This window comes from Octopus bimaculoides, chromosome 3 (genome assembly GCF_001194135.2).
Source record: "Octopus bimaculoides isolate UCB-OBI-ISO-001 chromosome 3, ASM119413v2, whole genome shotgun sequence".
Taxonomy (NCBI): domain Eukaryota; kingdom Metazoa; phylum Mollusca; class Cephalopoda; order Octopoda; family Octopodidae; genus Octopus; species Octopus bimaculoides.
In genome coordinates this window covers 83,049,605-83,058,809 of record NC_068983.1, presented here as the reverse complement: position 1 = coordinate 83,058,809, position 9,205 = coordinate 83,049,605, and the positions used below count along the sequence as shown (strand labels likewise).

The 9,205-nt window shown below is 36.0% G+C and overlaps 1 long non-coding RNA gene across 1 annotated transcript in view; it reads right to left on the bottom strand.

The window, feature by feature from the left end:
- Positions 1-8,833, bottom strand: part of LOC106882789 (uncharacterized) — a 16,500-nt gene extending 7,667 nt beyond the window's left edge. The window contains exon 1 of the long non-coding RNA XR_001411032.2: positions 8,721-8,833. This is a non-coding gene — a long non-coding RNA (uncharacterized LOC106882789). The remainder of the gene's footprint in view (positions 1-8,720) is intronic.
- Between the last annotated feature and the right edge of the window lie 372 nt (positions 8,834-9,205).

Below are 9,205 nucleotides of genomic sequence, written 5' to 3'. Positions count from 1 at the left end.
ATATATATTTATATATATATATAAACAGACAAGTAGTTACGATTCGTCCGAAGACATATAAATAAACAGAAGAATAATAGCTTAAGAACTTCGAAATATTTATGTGGGTTAAACGTATGTGTGTATATGTATGTTTCTCTATGTATGAATGTGTTTGTGTGTGTGTGTGTGTGTGTGTGTGTGCGCGTGGCATGTGTATGCGTATGTGCTTTTTCTCTGCTTGTATGCATATACATGTACCCAAGCATGTTGTACATCAAGTCTGGTATAACCATTAAGCAAAATAAGTAGCGTACTTGGGAAATCAAGGCAAGGGGAGTGGGACACCACAGAAATTGTAAATGGTTTACGGCACAAGTGAAATCACTCGAAACTTGCTAAAATAATTTTCGAAGGGGTCTATGTGATTGACATTCAATTTCATAGTGTTCATGGTATCATAGTGAGTATCTGATCAAAGATTTTGCAAGTGAAAATGCAGGAGAAAACTTTTCAAATGTAAATAATGTAGAAGTATACAAACGCATACATTATTTTCCATCTTATTAGTTGTTGTCATCTATTTTATGGTTTACTTTCGTTTATATTTTGTCTACATATTCGAGTATATGTAGACAACCAAACCTTTGAAGTCTTTGGTGTCGTTATGAGTCTTAATCCGAACATGTTATGCATGCACGCGAACATATATGCGTGTGCGCATACGAATGCCATACAAGCCTTTTTCCATTCACAAAAGGATGGTAAAGAGCTTTATATGCGCTTGAAGTTGAGTTTCATGATCATAGTTTCACCATCATGGGCTCATCATGTGTTAATGGCACCTGCTGAGCTATGGGAAAATCTTTGCTTCAAGTATACGCACACACACACACATACACACACATGTGTAAGCTTAGCGAATGTTGGCTATGTCCAATTCTATATCTAATATTTTTGCCTGATGATGACGGATTTATCATAAAATCTGGTCGAACATGCCTGGACCTTTTTAATACGCAAACGCCATCTATCTCGTTTCTACATTAATTGAGGGGGCTCTTCGGAGAGGCATCCAGTGTCTCTGATGAGTCGATCTACAGCTCGGCCATGCTTAGGCATTCATACCCGTACGTTACATGTTGCTTGATGTTTTGCTTGCCAGCTATGTCCCGCAAAGCGCAAGCACCTTTCCTTTATAATGGTGGAAACAGGCAAGGAACCTCGATACAGCTGTTCCTTGATGGGACGAGTTCACCAAGGTAGGTTTAAGACTGCTCTTAAAATTATGACGTTAGTTCCATGTAGCTAGGATTTCAGTTTTTGGTAAGCGTCCAAGCTGGTGCTCTATATAAAACGACAGCCTCTACTGTTGCACGGGAAAATTCCTCTTAAGATTGTCTGACAGGGTTGATTTCCAGATAACATCCAGTGGCTTTTGAGCCAACCATGCTTTGGCTGTTCAAGTTGATGATTTCACGTTCCTCGATCCTGAGATAGCCTTATTGAACAGGAAGTGGAATGTATATTATGATGTAAATTCTCTAAGATAGCGTCAAATAAAATGCTACAGAAACAGCTGCCGTAAATTTTAAACACCATTTGTATTTACTTTTTGGTATGTATGTATACTTACATATATTTATACACACATTTATGTTTATTTATATGTATTTATATATGTATGTGTATCATTCTATATGTAAATGCATGTAAACTAGTGTGTGCGTGTATACTTTACTTCGTTATGTAGTTTAGTTCATTCAGTTGCAGGGTTACGCCTGCAATTACAGTCTGGAACCGCTTTATTTTTAAAAGATCCTAAAATGAAGCATTGTTACACATCGTCTATTAATTCATTTATAGAAATTCGTGCCATTGTTTCATCATATATTTTCATGAAGCAACTATTAATGGTCAAATGATTTACACAACCATATTTTCTAGATATAAATATATTTGGCAACAGATCGTACAGTCTTCATTTGATAACAGTTCACTACTGTAGTGTAAAATAGATATTGTTGAATATATGAAGAGTTTTCAAAAGCAATCCACTCATGCGCTAGGCTAATTTACTACTGCTTTATATAGATGTATAATGCTTGCGGAGGAAAGACAGGTATATTTTCTGAGGGACGGTCAATAAACCGTGAAACGGTCCGCCAGGAAACTTCCTCTCACTTTTTCTGTGCATCAATAACATAAAAAAAAAAGATATTTTTACATTTGTAAATCATTCACAGTGAGGCTTGCAATATTTAAATTTAAGTTTTGAGTTATGCTACGGTTTGTGTAAAATTTATAATGTCTATAAGTTGTTCCTTGCTTGAATGCAACAATCAGACTTTCCCCTAAAGTTGGTGATACTAATTTGCAATCTTTTGAAATTACCTCCCTTCACTTTGAGAGTTGCTCATAACTCCTACGTTTTACATTATTTGCTCCATTAGTTGTAATTAATTTAGATTTATTTTATACAACAGCTAAAAGAGTACACATAATCTTATTTACACACACACATGCACACACACACACACACACACACACACACACACACACACACACACACACACACACACAAACACACAAACATTCTTCTCATTTCATTACAATTTTTACACTATCTGAAATTTTAACTGAAGCCTGTGTACCTTAAATAGGAGAAAAATTAAGGTAATTGAAAGGTGCGACTACAATATTAGAAAATTTTGACAAGCGCGAGTGATTCTGCCTAGTCGCTTGGCCTGCTAGAAATAACAGAGAAGTCTTCAAGTCTCAAAATTTCATAATTAATATATAGGAAGAAAAGATAATATGATATTGTCTTTCTAATTATCAGTCTATCTCCATACACACATAAAATTACACACACACACATACAACGATAACCAGGAACATCCCACATATATGTGTGTGAGTACTCACACATACTTGCGCACAAACAACCATATATGTGCGTGTGTGTGTATATATACATATATGTAATCATGTATGTGTATATATACATACATATATGTATGCATATATACATGTCTTTTACCAATATTTGTTGTTACATATCGAAAAGAATATGGTGTATATGTATTATTTTGTCATTGAAATCATATTAAAATAAAGAAAATAGGAAAACTAAATTAAAATAAATTAAATATATACAGAATGTTTGTGAATATCTCATTCAAATAACAGTTGCAATTCTTGAATAGCATCTATACTTATTCTTACCTACATACATATAAATACATCTATGCATGTATATCAATATATGCATCTACATGCATACTTACATATATATATATATATATATATATATATATATATATATATATATATATATACATACACATATATATATATTCATTTACATATATTCATACAGCCACACTCACACACTCAAACAGATGTATGTGTTTTTCAGTGTGCGTGTATGTATAAATATATGCATATAAGTGAATATATATACAAAGGCACGCATGTACATCTTCCTGCATTTGGTGTGCAAGTGTTGTATGTAGTTTTCATAATGAAGTCTGAGTATATAAATAATAAAAAATTATATATAATATATGTATATAATACATATTATTCATATATGGCTGTATTTAAAATTAAAATTACATTTTATGCATACACACATGCATATATTCCTGCACACACGCACACACACGCACACGCACACACACACACACACACACACACACACACACACACACATATATACATTTATATACTGATGTGCGTGTGTGCGTTACTGTACGCGCAGATGTGTGTATGAGTTACATATATATAGTTAATTGTATTCATGTGGTAAATCTGTGACGTATGTGAACGAATGTGGAGGGTCGGAATATAAAATATTAATTTGTTAAATAAGTATTCAAATATTCTTACGTTACAGATAGAAGTTTTAAAAAAATCTACTGAAATCTCTATAAGATGCAAATATATTTCTATACATGAATTATAGGCAGAGGAAAAAAACAAAACAAAACAAAATAACAACATCAATGAGGTTTTTGATTTGCTTTCACTAAAGTTTATTATTTTCTTTACGCTGTCTTTGTTATGAATTCTCTTCTTTCACACTTTTGAATATTGCATTTCTATCAGTAGTTCGCGGTCTCCCTCCACCTGTTACCCAACTCTGTTTCACTATCTGGTATAAGCGCGCGCTCACACACACACACGCGTATAATGTACCTACATATGCGTTTACACGTACATATAGATTTATATGTTTATAGGACACGCATACACATGTCTATGTGCAGACACATATGTATATACACAAACACGCGAGCATAGACACACATGCGAATGGACCTTCAGAACTTTCAATGATGACTTTTCCAGAGGTTCGTTTTATTGAACAGTCGTTGACTGCATTGTAGCGCTGTATATTCTACAAACATGTGTATCCTTAGGCTACTTCTCAGGCGGAACCAACATGCCGGAGTATATGCCATGTCACTTTGAAGTACTGGTGCCATCCATTTGCCGGGCCTTTTCGCAGCTTCTCTCTACGTACTTTTTTCCAGAAGACATTAGTCGACATAATGATTGCTCAAGATATCAAATGCTGTGATACAAGTCGGAAGCTCTTGATTGAAACAGATCCATACCTGTGTCCACAGATGCATGCACGAGTTGAATGTTCCCAAACATCCAGCTGGACCCGAAACATCCAGCAAACAAAATTTATGCAGAACAGATCAGGTTTTGCAAAAGAAAGGCGATGGGAAAAAACTTCTAAGGTTCAGAAACTCATGACCGGGAATTTATTATTTCTCTAATATTTCCCTTCTAGTTTTTCTCCCGTTCAACACAACTGTTTAGCCTAGCGTATCTCAACCACGTAAAGTTAAAAGCGAAAGGAATTCGATCCTTGTTGGTTTAGTCTAGGAATATTAAGTCATCAAATCACCTGAACTGCTTGCTCTTTGATTTACTGTATATATGGTAGGATATTCCACGGACACGTGAACCATTGGCGTAATCCCTTGGTACAATAGGAGTGATATCATGTGTGACAAAACTAGCTGATGAATTGAAGATAGAGCTCATAGGACAAGCTTCCAAACAGTTTCCATCTACGCAGTTTCACTTATAGAACTTCGGTCCTGGAGACGCTATTATAAAAGACATTTGCCCGAAACGCTCTATAGTCGTATCGAACTTAGAGTCTTTAAATTAAGAAGCGAAATTCTTAACCACACACCCATGCCTGCCTTTGAAGCTCAAACACATAAACTAGAGCATCGTCAACAGGGGCCCTATCTATGTCAAGAATGACAAAACAACTATACTAATGCCAACGATCATAAACAATGAGAATGACATCACTTCATGAGATAAACTTTACTGCACACAATTAAAAGCTTACTCTGTCGCTTTACACTCGTTCAAATACTCACAAACGTAGGGTAGAATACAAGCAATGAGGTTTGGCTGAAAGAGGCTTCATCCAGCTCGCATTGTTCGACGCTATTTAGGCACCATGCTAAATGAAACATCCGTTCTTGAACCGAGAACATGGATGATTACCTTAGAATATACTCAAGTAATTGCTGTTTAAGAATGTTATTGTCCTTTCGCCGACCCCGTTTTCCCTTTTCCAAGTCCTTCCTCGTTATTTGCCTTTCCTGCTCATTCATTTTCTGCCTAGTTTAAATGTCTGACTCTCTTTCCTTCACTGACTCTCCTTGTGTTCAATCTCCGTTTACTTCATCTTTAGCTCTTCCTAGAAAAGTAAACAGAGAGCTAATCCCCCGTTGCTCTGTTTACGTTTTTACCCTCTTCGCGACTGGATGGCAGAATCGGTAGAGTGTCAAACAACTCTTTTTTTCTCAATGCGGCTACGTCTCTATGTTGTCAGTTCAAATCTCGCCCGACAATGTCTAGCGTTTCAAGCCTTCCGAAGTCGATAAAATAAGAGCTACTAGTCAATAAAATATTTACCAGAGTCAATTTAATCAAACTTAGCCTAGTAAAAGATCTGAGCAGGGCCATTTCAGTTTAATAACAAGAACCAAAGAATATCAGTTATTCATCTATACATTTTCTCTTTCCTTTCGCTCCCACACCAACTTACTTGTTCATAGAATCAATCTTTTCAAGTCGATATCCTTAACTCCTGGTCTCTCCTACCCTTTCGGTCACGCTTCCTACCCCAGCCCTACATACCAATTCAATTCAATTAAGATGGAGATTAAGATAAGGCTAGATTTTAATTACCAGTGAAACCTGTTTATTTACCACCTTCACATACGCAACAACAGATTGCTGCTATGATAAAGTAAAGAGCGTGTTAGAAGGGTAAGTCAGTGGGAGGGTAGAGTGTAGAGGTGTGGGAGAAAGAAATCACTTTGTTTCTTTCTCACATGCTCCCACTCTTTCTGTCACTGTCTGTCGCTGTCTGTGTCTCCCTCACACACACACAAATAAATAACACCAGAGAGAAAGATAAAGAGAGAGGGGGGGGGAAGACGGAAAGATAGAAGAGACAGAGAGAGGGTGAGAGTGTAACATAGTGAGAGAAAATACTGTGAAGAACACTCTACCAATTCCTTCAGCAAAATTCTATACTCAATACATATATTGTTCGCTTCTGGCGAAAGTCATACATACAAACACACGCATACACGTTTGTATGAATGCAAGCATATATATATACATTTCTCTCTCTCTCTCTCTCTCTCTCTCTCTCTCTCTCTCTCTCTCTCTCTCTCTCTCTCTCTCTCTCTCTCTCTCTCTCTCTCTCTCTCTTTCTCTCCACACATATATATATACATACATATATACATGTTTATATATGTATGGTTATATGTATTAAACTTCAATACATACAGTACAGTTAAATCAAGAAATATTCAACTTATTTCTGTATGCTGCACAGAGATTTTTCAGTTGGATTTTTGTTGCATTTAGTTCTCTCTTTACCTTGCTTTCGTGTTAGACACGTTGATAGGATTAAATGTTATTTACGTCCAAGAGTTAATATGGCCCGGTGTTACTGCTAAATTTATAGCACACATATTCTCGCACTATACATATCTTCGAACGCACGCACGCACGCACGCACACACATACACACGCAAACATAGACGCTTGTACCCAAGTACACACACACATATGTGTATATATATGCATATGTATGTATATACATACATATATGTATTTACACACACGCACACACGCACGGAGGATATTTTTTTTTTAAATATCACTTCATAAATTCTTCACTTTTTTAAGAAAATGTAGAAATCTTTGTTGATTCTTGGTTGGAAACCATTATCTTGCACTGAACGACCTTTGATGAGAGTGTTTGCGATTACATGACACATCTCGGACACCTTGTAACCGTGCTTTGACACCTACCTACATGTTAGAGAAGATGTTTAAAGAGTCTCGGATGTTCATGAAACTAACTATGAAAATTTGACAAACCCCATTGATTGTTTGTCTAGTTACAAATGGATAAGATTTGTATTCACTTGTAATTATATAAAGCTGATATATAATACATCATCATCATCATCATCATCATCATCATCATCATCATCATCATCATTATCATCATCACCATCATCATCCTCATTTAAACGTCTACTTTTCCACGCTTGCTTGGGCTGGACGGAGTTTATTGAGGCAGATCATTCTACGGCCAGATGCCGTTCCTGACGCCAACTCTCGTCTTGCTCCTACCTAGGTGGTATTTCTTCGCAGAATATTGGTAATGAATAGCATTACCTGTATGACAGCGACAGAAATTTTGCAAGTAACACGTATTGTCGAGATAAGGACATATATACAGTAATGTTCTTACATACACTCACGCGCACATCCATACATACATACATAGACTCATATCGACCCCAGTGTTTCACTAGTACTTAATTCATCGAGCCCGAGAGGATGAAAGGCAAAATCGGCTTCGGCGGAATTTGAAATTAGAACGCGAAGACGGGCGAAATACAACTGAGCTTTTTACCCGACGTGGTAACGATTCTGCCAGTTCGCCGCCTTCCACATATATAAAACAAATATAGAAATAATGATGGAAATAAACAATTAAGCACCCTTGGTTTCGTTATATATCATCTACATTCATATATATATATACATGTAAATACATATATACGATATATATATATTCATGTATAAACATATAGATATTTATATATGTATATATAAAAATATATATAAAAGAAGCCACTAGGTGGACTGCTAATGTGCTAGAAGCAGATCTATATTTACAGAACAGGCTTACACGGAGTACAAAAGACAGAAAACTAAACTGAGAGGGCATGCTATTTTAGATCTGACAGCTATTCCTGTGGTCTCCAATTTACGTAATAGTTGCAACGTTGGCAGATGGAGAGTGCAAAAATGTTATGAATGTACAACCAGCAGTGGATGCATATAAACATTACCGCAAATCTGGCCTCCGTCTGCAGAGTGGAGACATTGTTTTTGTCTGTTTCATCTAGGGACGTTCCTACGGAATGATTATTAAAAGAAAACCTAACTAGCTTAATGTTCTGATCCAAAAATGTTGTCCTAAACCACACTACGGGAAGGCTCACCGAGTGAGAGCAATTGGCTGTTCAGATTGATACAAACTGCCTAAATTATGTGTGTGTATGTATGTGGGTGTGAGTGTGCGTGTTTGTGCGCGCGCGTGTGCGTGTGTACGTGCGTGCATGCGTGTTTGTGTGTGTGTAGAATCAAAAGCTTACCCATCTTGTAGTCGGTGAAATATTGATACGATTATAAGCAAGGCTATCCGATATTAGTGTCTACTGAAGTATTAAAGATATGAAGACAAAAGCAAAATTATACTGTATACTTATAAAAAAAAAACAGTCAGCTAATTATGACGTCATAAGAGACATATACAAATCTTTTGAATGGAAATATATAAAAATCAGAATTGAAATGACGTCATAATAAAATATCTTCTACAATATGCAAAATGTCTTTCAGGAAATCATTGAAAGCAGCAATTTGGATAAGCCATGGTTTTCAGAAATCGCACATTACAAATACAATCTGTAAGAGGAACGGTAAAAAGATGCAACACTTTTCACAAGTTTGTGTGACATTGTTTTTATAATCTCCATTCCAGCGATGGAGATTTGTATATTTGCTAGGAACCAGCTTCTTCTTCAGAGAAAGGATTTAAATAATTAAAAAGAGAAGAGAACTCACACACACACACACA